Here is a 12,118-nt window from a genome sequence, read left to right as displayed (position 1 = left end):
CCATAGGAACTGATCCAGACTCAATAGATTGTTGGAAAATGATCACCAATGCATCCACTATTTCTAGGGCCACTTCCTTAAGTACTCTGGAATGCAGACTATCAGGCCCAGGGGATTTATCAGCCTTCAATCCAATCAATTTCCCTAACACAATTTCTCGCCTAATAAGGATATCCTTCAGTTCCTCCTTCTCATGAGACCCTCGATCCCCTAGTACTTCTCAAAGGTTATTTGTGTTTTCCTTCGTGAAGACAGAACCAAAGTATTTGTTCAATTGGTCTGCCATTTCTTTGTTCCCCATTTTAAATTCACCTGAATCCGACTGCAAGGGACCTCTGTTTGTCTTCATGAATCTTTTTCTCTTCACATATCTATAGAAGCTTTTGCGGTCAGTTTTTATGTTCCCAGCAAGCTTCCTCTCGTACTCTATATTCCCCCTCTTAATTAAATCCTTTGTCCTCCTCTGCTCAATTTTAAATTTCTCCCAGTCCTCAGGTTTTCTGCTTTTTCTGGCCAATTTATATGCCTCTTCCTTTGATTTAACACTATCCTTATTTCCCTTGTAAGCCACGGTTGAGCCACCTTCCCCGTTTTATTTTTACTCCAGACAGGGATGTACAATTGCTGAAGTTCATCCATGTGATCTTTAAATGTTTGCCATTGTCTATCCACCGTCAACCCTTTTAAGTATCATATGCCAGTCTATTCTAGCCGATTCACGCTTCAAACCATTGAAGTGACCTTTCCTTAAGTTCAGGACCCTAGTTTCTGAATTAACTGTGTCACGCTCCATCTTAATAAAGAATTCTACCATGTTATGGTCACTCTTCCTCAAGGTGCCTCGCACAACAAGATTGCTAATTAGTCCTTGGTAAGTAGTTTTTCTTTGTCTTTTCTTTATCAGTCGATAACCTTTCGCATTGTTGTTGCCAAATTAAGTTTATCTAAGGGTTAAGTCATGGCAGGAGAGCTCGGACACATGTTATGCTCCTCCTGTACTATGTGGGAAGTCAGGGACGCTTCCTGACAATTACGTGTGTAGAAAGTGCATCTGCCTGCAGCTCCTGACGGACCGCATTGTGGCACTGGACCTGCGGGTGGATGAACTCTGGAGCATCCATGATGCTGAGAATGGCGTGAATAGCACGTTTAGTGAGTTAGTCTTACCGCAGGTAAAGAGTACACAGCCAGATAGGGAATGGGTGACCACCAGGAAGAGCAGTGCAAGGAAGGTAGTGCAGGGGTCCCCTGCAGTCATCCCCTTGCAAAACAGATACACCGCTTTGGGTAATGTTGAGGGGGGATGACTCATCAGGGGAGGGCAGCAGCAGCCAAGTTCATGGCACCATGGGTGGCTCTGCTGCACAGGAGGGCAGGAAAAAGAGTGCAAGAGCTCTTGTGATAGGGGATTCAATTGTAAGGGGAATAGATAGACGTTTCTGCGGCTGCAACCAAGACTCCAGGATGGTATGTTGCCTCCCTGGTGCAAGGGTCAAGGAAGTCTCGGAGTGGGTGCAGGGCATTCTGAAAAGGGAGAGTGAACAGCCAGGTGCATATAGGTACCAAAGATATAGGTAAAAAATGGGACAAGGTCCTACAAGACTAATTTAGGGAGCTAGGAGCTAAACTAAAAAGTAGGACCTCAAAAGTAGTAATCTCAGGATTGCCACCCGTGCCACGTGCTAGTCAGAGTAGGAATCGCAGGATAGCTCAGATGAATATGTGGCTTGAGGAGTAGTGCAGAAGGGAGAGATTCAAATTCCTGGGACATTGGAACCGGTTCTGGGGAAGGTGGGACCAGAACAAACTGGACAATCTGCACCTGGGCAGGACTGGAACCAATGGCCTCGGGAGAATGTTTGCTAGTGCTGTTGGGAAGGAGTTAAACTAATATGGCAGGGGGATGGGAACCTATGCAGGGAGACAGAGGGAAGTAGAATGGGGGCAGAAGCAAAAGATAAAAAGAATTAAAGTAAAATTGGAGGGCAGAGAAACCTAAGGCAAACAGCAAAAAGGGCCATATTACAGCAAAATTCCAAAGGGGCAAAGTGTGTTAGAAAGACAAACCTGAAGGTTCTGTGCCTCAATGCGAGGAGTATTCGTAATAAGGTGGACGAATTAACTGCGCACATAGCAGCTAACAGGTATGATGTAATTGGCATCACGGAGACATTGCTCCAGGGTGAGGAAGGATAGACAGAAAGGAAAAGGAGGCGGGGTGGCATTGCTAGTTAAAGAGGAAATTAATGCAATAGTATGAAAGGACATTAGCTTGGATGATGTGGAATCAGTATGGGTGGAGCTACAGAATACCAAAGGGCAGAAAACGCTAGTGGGAGTTGTGTACAGACCACCAAACAATAAGAGTGAGGTTGGGGACATCAACAAACAAGAAATTAGGGATCCACGCAATAAAGGTACAGCAGATATCATGGGTGACTTTAATCTACATATTGATTGGGCTAACCAAACTGGTCACAATGCGGTGGAGGAGGATTTCCTGGAGTGTATTAGGGATGGTTTTCTAGACCAATATGTCGAGGAACCAACTAGGGAGCTGGCTATCCTAGACTGGGTGATGTGTAATGAGCAAAGATTAATTAGCAATCTTGTTGTGCGAGGCCCCTTGGGGAAGAGTGACCATAACATGGTAGAATTCTTTATTAAGATGGAGAGTGACACAGTTAATTCAGAAACTAAGGTCCTGAACTTAAGGAAAGGTAACTTCGATGGTTTGAAGCGTGAATTGGCTAGAATAGACTTGCAAATGATACTTAAAGGGTTGACGGTGGATAGGCAATGGCAAACATTTAAAGATCACATGGATGAACTTCAGCAATTGTACATCCCTGTCTGGAGTAAAAATAAAAAGGGGAAGGTGGCTCAACCATGGCTAACAAAGAAAATTAAGGATAGTGTTAAATCCAAGGAAGAGGCATATAAATTGGCCAGAAAAAGCAGCAAACCTGAGGACTGGGAGAAATTTAGAATTCAGCAGAGGAGGACAAGGGATTTAATTCAGAGAGGGAAAATAGAGTACGAGAAGAAGCTTGCCGGGAACATAAAAACTGACTGCAAAAGCTTCTACAGATATGTGAAGAGAAAAAGATTCGTGAAGTCAAACTTAGGTTCCTTGCAGTTGGATTCTAGTGAATTTATAATGGGGAACAAAGAAATGGCAGACCAATTGAACAAATACGTTGGTTCTGTCTTCACGAAAGAAGACACAAATAACCTTCCGGAAATATTAGTGTAAAGGAGGAACTGAAGGATATCCTTATCAGGCGGGAAATTGTGTTAGGGAAATTGATGGGATTGAAGGCCGATAAATCCCCTGGGCCTGATAGTCTGCATCCCAGAGTACTTAAGGAAGTGGCCCTAGAAATAGTGGATGCATTGGTGATCATTTTCCAACAGGCTAACAACTCTGGGTCAGTTAGCCGGAGAAGGTACACAGAGGTCTTCCCAGTTCCATCGAATCTTCCCCATCCACCTTCTATCAAGCATCGTTGGCCCATCACCTGAAATAATCCACAGTGGTAAATCATACACCTCTCCCTCATGGGATATTCTTATGTCCGCACTACCTATAACTGGTATCAGTTCCTTGGTGTAGGTGCGCAGCTTTGCCTGAATCGGGATCAGCTTGGGTCGTTGTGCTCTGTTGCCCCACAGCCTCTCGAATGCCTTCTGGTTCATTAGTGATTGACTCGCCCCCGGGTCCAATTCCATGGAGACTGGAGTGCCGTTGAGTTTAACTTTTAACATTATCGGAGGGATTTTTGGTGGTGAAGGTGTGTATCCCATATACTTCCTCTTCATCCTCAGGTTGAGTTGCCTCTCCCGTTCGTTCAGCATGATCCTCACTGGATCGGTCATCCTCTCCTGACTCTGCGAGTGAGTCGCAGGTCGTTTGCACATTCACTGGAGGTGCCCCATTGTTCCACAGCCCTTGCACACATAGTGCTTGAATCGACATTGATGGGCTCTATGACTGCCCCCGCAGCGCCAACGTGGTGTTAATGGATATGCATTCACGTCTCACGGTGGACTCTGAGTTAACCTAGGTCTGGCCTCTGTGGTCGTGTAGGTCCTGCCATGTACAGTTCTGCCTGCTGAAAGCATTATTTTATGCACAGTACTTGCCAGTGAGCTTCGATTCTGTGAAGATATCTGTTTCGTGTTGTCGCTCGTGGATATGAAAGCCTGGGCTATCGTGATGGCCTTGCTCAGATCGAGGGATTCGGCAGTCAGCAGTTTGCGAAGAATGACTTCGTGGCCGATTCCAAGCACGAAAAAGTCCTGCAACATTTCCCCCAAAGATCTGGCAAATTCGCACTGTCCTGCAAGGCATCTTAGGTCAGCGACAAAGCTCGCCACGTTCTGGCCCTCGGAGCGATGGTGCATGTAAAATCGATACCTGGCCATAAAGATGATATCCTTCAGCTTGAGGTGTTCCCGAACTAGCGTGCACAGCTCTGTGTAAGTCTTGTCCGTTGGTTTGTCCGGTGCCAGCAGATTTTTGAGGAGGCCATATATCGAAGACCCACATACGGTGAGGAGAATCGCCCTGCGCTTGACCACCGTCTCAGCCTTGTCCAATTCGTTGGCCATGAAGTACTGGTCGAGACGCTCAACGAAGGCCTCCCAATCATCACCCTCAACAAATCTCTCAAGAATACCAACGGCAGCCATTACCGTGTGAAAGTTTGTGATCCGTTACTCGTTATGTTCAGTATAACTCCACAAGACAATATTGTAAGCTCAAACTGTTGTGACCTTGGTCTCTTTATTCAGACTCCAGAGTGAGGAAGCAGCATGGTAGATTACCTTTTATACCTGCTTGCCCAGGATACACAGGTGACCCTTAAGTCTCCCACAGACATGCCCCCTGGTGGCAAGTCTTACATATTGGTGAGGTTTACATGCATACATAACATTGGGATAAATGGGTAATTTTCCGGTTGGCAGGCTAAACTAGTGAGGTGCCATGAGGATCAGTGCTTGAGCCTCAGCTATTTACAACCCATATTAATGACTTAGTTCAAGTGACTGAGTGCAATGTATCTAAGTTTGCTGATGATACAAAGCTCGGTGGAAAAGTAAGCTTTGAGGAAGACACAAAGAGGGTGAAAGTGGGGAGCGCCCCAGTTGGGGCAGTAACTTTTAAAAGTTTGAAAAATCAATGGCAGGCGCTAATGATTTCAAACTTTAAAAACATTTGGTGTTTGCGCTCCAAGAAGGAAGTGGAACGCTAAATCAAGCAATCCACTTCCTTCCTGGACCACAATCGGCAGCAGGCGGCTGCCACGTTGAAAGGCCCCTTCCCTTCGTTAAAGGGAAGGGCCATCGCTGCAGGCTCTGCAAAGGAAACAAAGACTTACCTGCCCCGATGGCAGCCGTGATTCCGCCCAATCAGTCCGGCGCTCAAGCAGAGTGCCAGGCTGATCGATCACAGACAGGCACCCGCAAAAAAACCTGCAAGAGAGAAGGTAATTTCTTTTTACTTACCTCGGCCACCTTGTCTTTAAGCAGAGCCCCCGAAGCAGCCGGCCGCCTGATGCACGCCTCCTGTAGCTGTCGGTGTTTTCGCCCAGCAGTGCTGGACGGACGGACGATATTTCAGGTCCGGGTCGCTACTGGGGCAATGTGCACAGCGATTACGTCATGGTCTCCAGCGAAGGAGATTGGAGTGCAATGCCCTACCACTGCCACAAAACTCCTGCCGAATTTAGCAGGAGTTGCTGATCGTGCCGTTCCCACTTGCAAACCCAGAGTCGCTAATGGGAGGTGCAAAGGAGCCCAATTTCGACTCCTAAGAGCCTGCAAAGGAATATAGACAGGTTAAGTGAGTGGGCAATAAGGTGGTAGATGGGTATAATATGGGTAAATGTGAGGTTAAACACTTTGGTACGAAGAATATAAAAACTGAATATTTTTAAAATGTTGAGAAACTATTAAATGTTGGTGTTCAGCTAGATTTAGGTGTCCTTGTACAGAAAACATAGAAAGTTAGCATGCAGATACAGCAAGCAATTAGGAAGGCAAATGCCATGTTGGCCTTTATTGCAAGGGGGTAAGGGTACAAGAGTAAGGCAGTCTTACTACAATTGTACAGGGCTTTGGTGAGACCACATCTGGAGAACTGTGCACAGTTTTGGCCTCCTTATCTGAGGAAGGACATACTTGCCGTAGAGGCTGTGCAACAAAGGTTCACTAGATTGATTTGTGGGATGAGAGGGTTGTCCTATGAGGAGAGATCGAGTAGATTGGGCCAATACTCTCTGGAGTTTAGAAGTATGAGAGGTGATCTCACTGAAACAAATAACATTCAGAGCGGGATTGACTGGGTAGATGCTAAGAGATGGTTTCCCCTGGCTGTAGCATCTAGGACTAGGGGGCATAGGGCTGGAAATTCGTAAAATACCGCTATCACCAGTTTTTCGGCGGTATTTGAAAATATAGATTTTTTTTTAGTGCCGAAATACCACTATGACGGAAGTTGGTAAAAAGATGACGGCAGATGTGGTAGTGGTAAAATCGGCCTTGCACGATGGGGTTTTTTTGCGCCGAAAAAAAACGGACCTTCTGCACATGTGCAAATTTTTTTTTCACCAATTTTTTTACCCCCCGCGATTCTGATCAGGGTCAGGGTGTGCCCACGCAAGTACAGTACACCCAGCTCTCAGTCATCGATTTTTCAAAGAAAGGAGAAGATGCAGCACATCGATCTGAGCAGGCGGAGGATGAGGAAATTTAGTCTTGATGCCAATGAGGCACTTGTGGCTGCCATTGAGAGTAGATGGGGGGAGTTTAGCAGGAGGGGTCGAGATAAACCCTCCCCAGCCCTTGTAAAGAGGTTATGGACTGTTGTTGCTGAGGACGTGTCCTCAGTGGATGATATCCCCAGCGACATCCAACAATGCAGGAAGAGATGGAATGACTGTTGCGGGGTCGTGGGAATAATATTTTTATTTATGCACTCCTTGATTACTTACATTGTAAATCTGACACATGTGGTTGTAGGTAGGCTTAGTGTTGCACCTTATTTGCCATGAATGATCGTTAGACATTATTAAGACTTCTTTTTGACATCTTAAAAGATGTTTCTGATGTGTTCCTCATGAACCAGGTGCAACTACCAGGGCTATTAAACAGAAAGCTGTATTAAATGCATGCAGTATAGTATATAAGTGCTTTGATAGCTATCTGTGTGTGCCACAAGAGCATAAGAGCACTCTGGTAACTACTGCTATTGTAATTTTTGCAGAAAAAGCTTGCACACAATCGGAGAGAACAGCGACAGACAGGTGGTGGTCCATCCAATAATTATCCTCTGACTGACCTGGAGGAACGGTTGGCAGCCTTAATTGGTGTCCATGGCAGATCAACTACCCGTGCGGGTGCTGATCCTATGGTCACAACTGAGAGTCAGGCCTGCAAATTCCCCGGGCTGGTTGGGGTCATGTTATGTAGCTACGACATATAATGCAGTAGCGGTGGTCCTTCAAATAAGTCTGCGCAATGTGACCGTACTCATGTCACCCTGCCCCTTCCCTGCTGCTAACCACTCGTCTGTTGTTTTCTATTTTGCAGATGAGGAGTCGCATATATTGTAAAGTCCTGTCCCTGCAGTACAGATTCACACGAGGCACATACTGAAGTCAAGGTCACTCAGGACCTGCACCTTTATTACACAGCTCTCGAATTCCACACTTGCCTGAGACCTGTCCTTATATACCTGTCTGGGACAGGTATCCAGTGTCTCCTGCAAGTGCACCCCTGGTGATAAGGTAAGCTTGTGGTTACAGGTCATCTCTAGTTACAGTCATGTATAGCATGGTAAGATACAGTTATGTACAGTACTGTGAGATACATGACATCACCCTCCTCCAAGGTCTTATTGTCTTTATAGGTTCAGTCTCTCAGGTGGTCTATGCTCTCGTGTGGAGCATCTTAGTTGTGGTTCAGTTGTTTGCCTTGGTGTCTGTTTTTTTTTCGGTGTGATTGCTGGTATCTCGCCTGGGCTGTCTGTTTCATTCAGTATGATTGTTGGTGTCTCACCTGGGCTGTCTGTGGGGATTGCCCTTTCCTCAGGTTGTTCCCTCTGTCTGTCCACCAGGTGTGGTGTGAGTTCCACATTGTAGTCTGCCTCTGGTTCAGCAGTGTTGTTGGTAAATCTACTTTTGACTTGGTCTACATGCCTCCGGCAGGTTTGGCTATTGTCCATTTGTACCACCAGCAGCCTGTTTCCTTCCTTGCCTGTTACTGTCCCTGCAAGCCATTTGGGATCCCTGCCATAGTTTAGCACAAACACTTTGTCCCCTATCTCATTCCACCTCCCCCTCGAATTTCGGTCATGGTACTCGGTTAGCTTAGGCACTTTGCCTCAACGATTTCATGCATGTCTGGGAGGATTAATGAGAGCCTTGTCTTTAAGGTCCGTTTCATTAATAGTTGCGCGGGGGGAACTCCAGTCAATGAATGCGGACGAGATCTGTATGCCAGCAGCAGTCGCGACAGGCGGCCCTGCAGCGTGGGACCTTGGATTTTGAGCATGCCTTGTTTAATGATCTGCACTGCTCGCTCCGCCTGGCCGTTGGAGGCCGGCTTGAACGGTGCCGTTTTAATGTGATTTATGCCGTGGTCACTTATAAAATCTTGGAATTCTGCGCTGGTGAAGCACGGACCATTATCACTGACCAATATGTCAGGAATGCCGTGCGTAGCGAACATGGTTCCAAGGCTCTCCACAGTGGTGGAGGTGGTGCTCAAGTTTAAAATGGTGCATTCGATCCACTTAGAAAATGCATCTACAACCACAAGGAACATTTTGCCCATGAATGGGCCCACATAGTCTATGTGCACCCGCGACCACGGTTTGGTGGGCCAGGGCCAGGGGCTCAGGGGAGCCTCCCTGGGTGCATTACTGAGTTGGGCACAAATGGTGCACCGTCGGACGCAGAGCTCCAAGTCCGCGTCAATGCCAGGCCACCAGACGTGGGATCTGGTTATGGCCTTCATGAGAACGATCCCCGGGTACTCGCGGTGGAGCTCCCGTACAAATGCCTCTCTGCCTCGCAGAGGCATAACTACTCGGCTGCCCCACATCAGGCAGTTTGCTTGTAGTGACAGCTCATGCATGCGCCTGTGGACAGGTTTGATCTCCTCGGGGCACGCATCGCGAGCCTCTGCCCAGTCACCAGTTAGGACACATCTTTTTACTAGGGATAATGTGGGGTCGTTGGTCATCCAGGCTCTGATTTGGCGACCCGTCATGGGCGAACCTGTGGACTCAAAGGCATTGATTGCCATGACTATCTCACAGTCCTGTTCGTCAGACCCTTCCGTGGTCGCCAGGAGTAGCCTGCTAAGCGTGTCGGCACAGTTGTCTGTGCCTGGTCTGTGCCTTATGGTGTAATCGTAAGACGCCAGCATGAATGCTCACTGTTGAATGCGCGCCGAGCCGTTGGCGTTTATTGCCTTGCTCTCGGATAGATGTGAAGGGCTTGTGATCGGTTTCTAACGCGAACTTTGCCCCGAAAAGGTATTGGTGCATCTTTTTGACACCGTACACGCACGCGAGCGCCTCCTTCTCCACCATTCCATACCCGCGCTCCGCCCGCGAAAGTGACCTGGAGGCATAAGCTGTGGGTTGTAATTTACCCGCACTATTGACATGTTGTAAAATGCACCCAACCCCATACGCTGACGCATCGCATGTGAGAACTAGCTTTTTACCTGAATCAAAGAAAGCCAAAACACTGTTGGAACACAGAAGGTTGCGTGCCTTATTGAAGGCGCGTTCCTGGGCGTCCCCCCAAAACCAATCGCACCCCTTTCTGAGGAGCATGTGGCGAGGCTTCAGCAGCGTGCTTAAGTTCTGCATAAAGTTTCCAAAGTAATTGAGTAGCCCGAGAAAGGCGCGCAGTTCTGAGACATTCCGGGGCCTGGGTGCCAGGCGATTGTTTCAGTTTTGGACACTGTTGGGCGGATTCCATCAGCGGCAATCCTTCTGCCCTAAAATTCAATTTCGGGTGCGAGAAACAGGCACTTGGATTTCTTAACTCTTAGGCCTATTCGATCCAACTGCTTTAGTACTTCCTTCAAATTGCAGAGATGGGAGTCGGTGTCCCTGCCCGTGATAAGTATGTCATCTTGAAATACAACAGTCCCTGGGATGGACTTGAGCAGACTCTCCATGTTGCGCTGGAATATAGCAGCTGCTGACCTGATGCCGAATGGGCATCGATTGTACATGAAAAGGCCTCGATGTGTGTTGATGGTGGTGAGTGGCTTGGACTCGTCGGTCAATTCTTGCGTCATATACGCAGATGTGAGATCCAGTTTTGAGAAAAGTTTTCCTCCAGCCAATATGGCAAATAAGTCCCCTGATGCAGCCTGGAAGGAGCCGGAGGCATAGAAGGTGAGTGCCACCGTGACCTTCACTGCAGGAGAAGGCAGGATTTCGGAAGTGCAGCCGTCTTGCACACTGTTCCGCTGACAGGTCCAGCAGGAGCATTGCTGCCGGTAAAGCCGTGGGGAGTAAGACCTCCTGCCTTACTGCCTTTTTGAGGATGTAACTAGTAGAGTGGATAAGGGGGAACCAGTGGATGTGGTGTATTTAGATTTTCAAAAGGCTTTTGACAAGATCCCACATAAGAGATTAGTGTGCAAAATTAAAGCACATGGTATTGGGGGTAATGTACTGACGTGGATAGAGAACTGGTTGACAGACAGGAAGCAGAGAGTAGGAATAAACGGGTCCTTTTCAGAATGGCAGGCAGTGGCGAGTGTGGTACCGCAAGGTTCAGTGCTGGGACCCCAGCTATTTACAATATATATTAATGATTTAGACGAAGGAATTGAGTGTAATATCTCCAAGTTTGCAGATGACACTAAGCTGGGTGGCATGGGTGAGCTGTGAGGGGGATGCTCGGAGGCTGCAGGGTGATTTGGACAGGCTAGGTGAGTGGGCAAATACATGGCAGATGCGGTATAATGTGGATAAATGTGAGGTTATCCACTTTGGTGGCAAAAACAGGAGAATGGTGACAGGTTGGTAAAGGGGGAGGTGCAACGAGACCTGTGTGTCATAGTACATCAGTCATTGAAGGTTGGCAGCAGGCGGTGAAGAAGGCAAATGGCATGTTGGCCTTCATAGCGAGAGGATTCGAGTATAGGAGCAGGGAGGTCTTACTGCAGTTGTACAGGGTCTTGGTGAGGCCACACCGTGAATATTGTGTACAGTTTTGGTCTCCTAATCTGAGGAAGGACATTCTTGCTATTGAGGGAGTGCAGCGAAGGTTCACCAGACTGATTCCCGGGGTGACAGAACTGACATATGAAGAAAGACTGGATCGACTGGGCTTGTATTCAATAGAATTTAGAAGAATGAGAGATGATCTCACAGAAACATATAAAATTCTGACGGGATTGGACAAGTTAGATGCAGGAAGAATGTTCTCGATGTTGGGGAAGTCCAGAACCAGGGGTCACAGTCTAAGGATAAGGGGTAAGCCATTTAGGACCGAGATGAGGAGAAATTTCTTCACTCAGAGAGTTGTGGGCATGTGGAATTCTCTACCACAGAAAGTTGTTGGGGCCAGTTCGTGAGATATATTCAAAAGGGAGTTAGATGTGGACCTCACGGCTAAAGGGATCAAGGGGTATGGAGAGAAAGCAGGAATGGGTTACTGAAATGCATGATCAGCCATGATCATATTGAATGGTGGTGCAGGCTCGAAGGGCCGAATGGCCTACTCCTGCATCTATTTTCTATGTTTCTATGTTTCTGCCCTGACATCTAGGGGCTCTCCTCCTTCGCCTGCTGACATGGCCAACCGCCCTCCGATCTTGACGCCGCCTTACTAGAACATGTAGAATGCAACGTTGGTGGCATTGTAAAGCATCTATTAAAGTTTTCAACTTCAGTTGTTAGCAAGCTGGTAATGTTAGGTCTGTCGCTGCAAACTCGGAGGCTCATGCACCGTGTTCTTTGTAAACGTTGCACTAACTGTAACCTCCGAGGGAAGTGCTTCCTCATCCCTTTAAGTAGCCACCAGTTAATGACTATGGAAGGTTGTACTGACTGTTTTGTCAGTTGTGATTAGGGGCG

General features: G+C 47.4%; 1 protein-coding gene across 4 annotated transcripts in view; it reads right to left on the bottom strand.

Annotated features, from left to right (window-relative positions):
- Positions 1-12,118, bottom strand: part of tmem67 (transmembrane protein 67) — a 432,102-nt gene that overhangs the window by 278,248 nt on the left and 141,736 nt on the right. The gene's annotated exons all lie outside the window — the stretch shown is intronic.

Source organism: Pristiophorus japonicus, chromosome 1 (genome assembly GCF_044704955.1).
Source record: "Pristiophorus japonicus isolate sPriJap1 chromosome 1, sPriJap1.hap1, whole genome shotgun sequence".
NCBI classification, from domain to species: domain Eukaryota; kingdom Metazoa; phylum Chordata; class Chondrichthyes; family Pristiophoridae; genus Pristiophorus; species Pristiophorus japonicus.
This window is presented reverse-complemented; position numbering and strand designations above follow the sequence as displayed.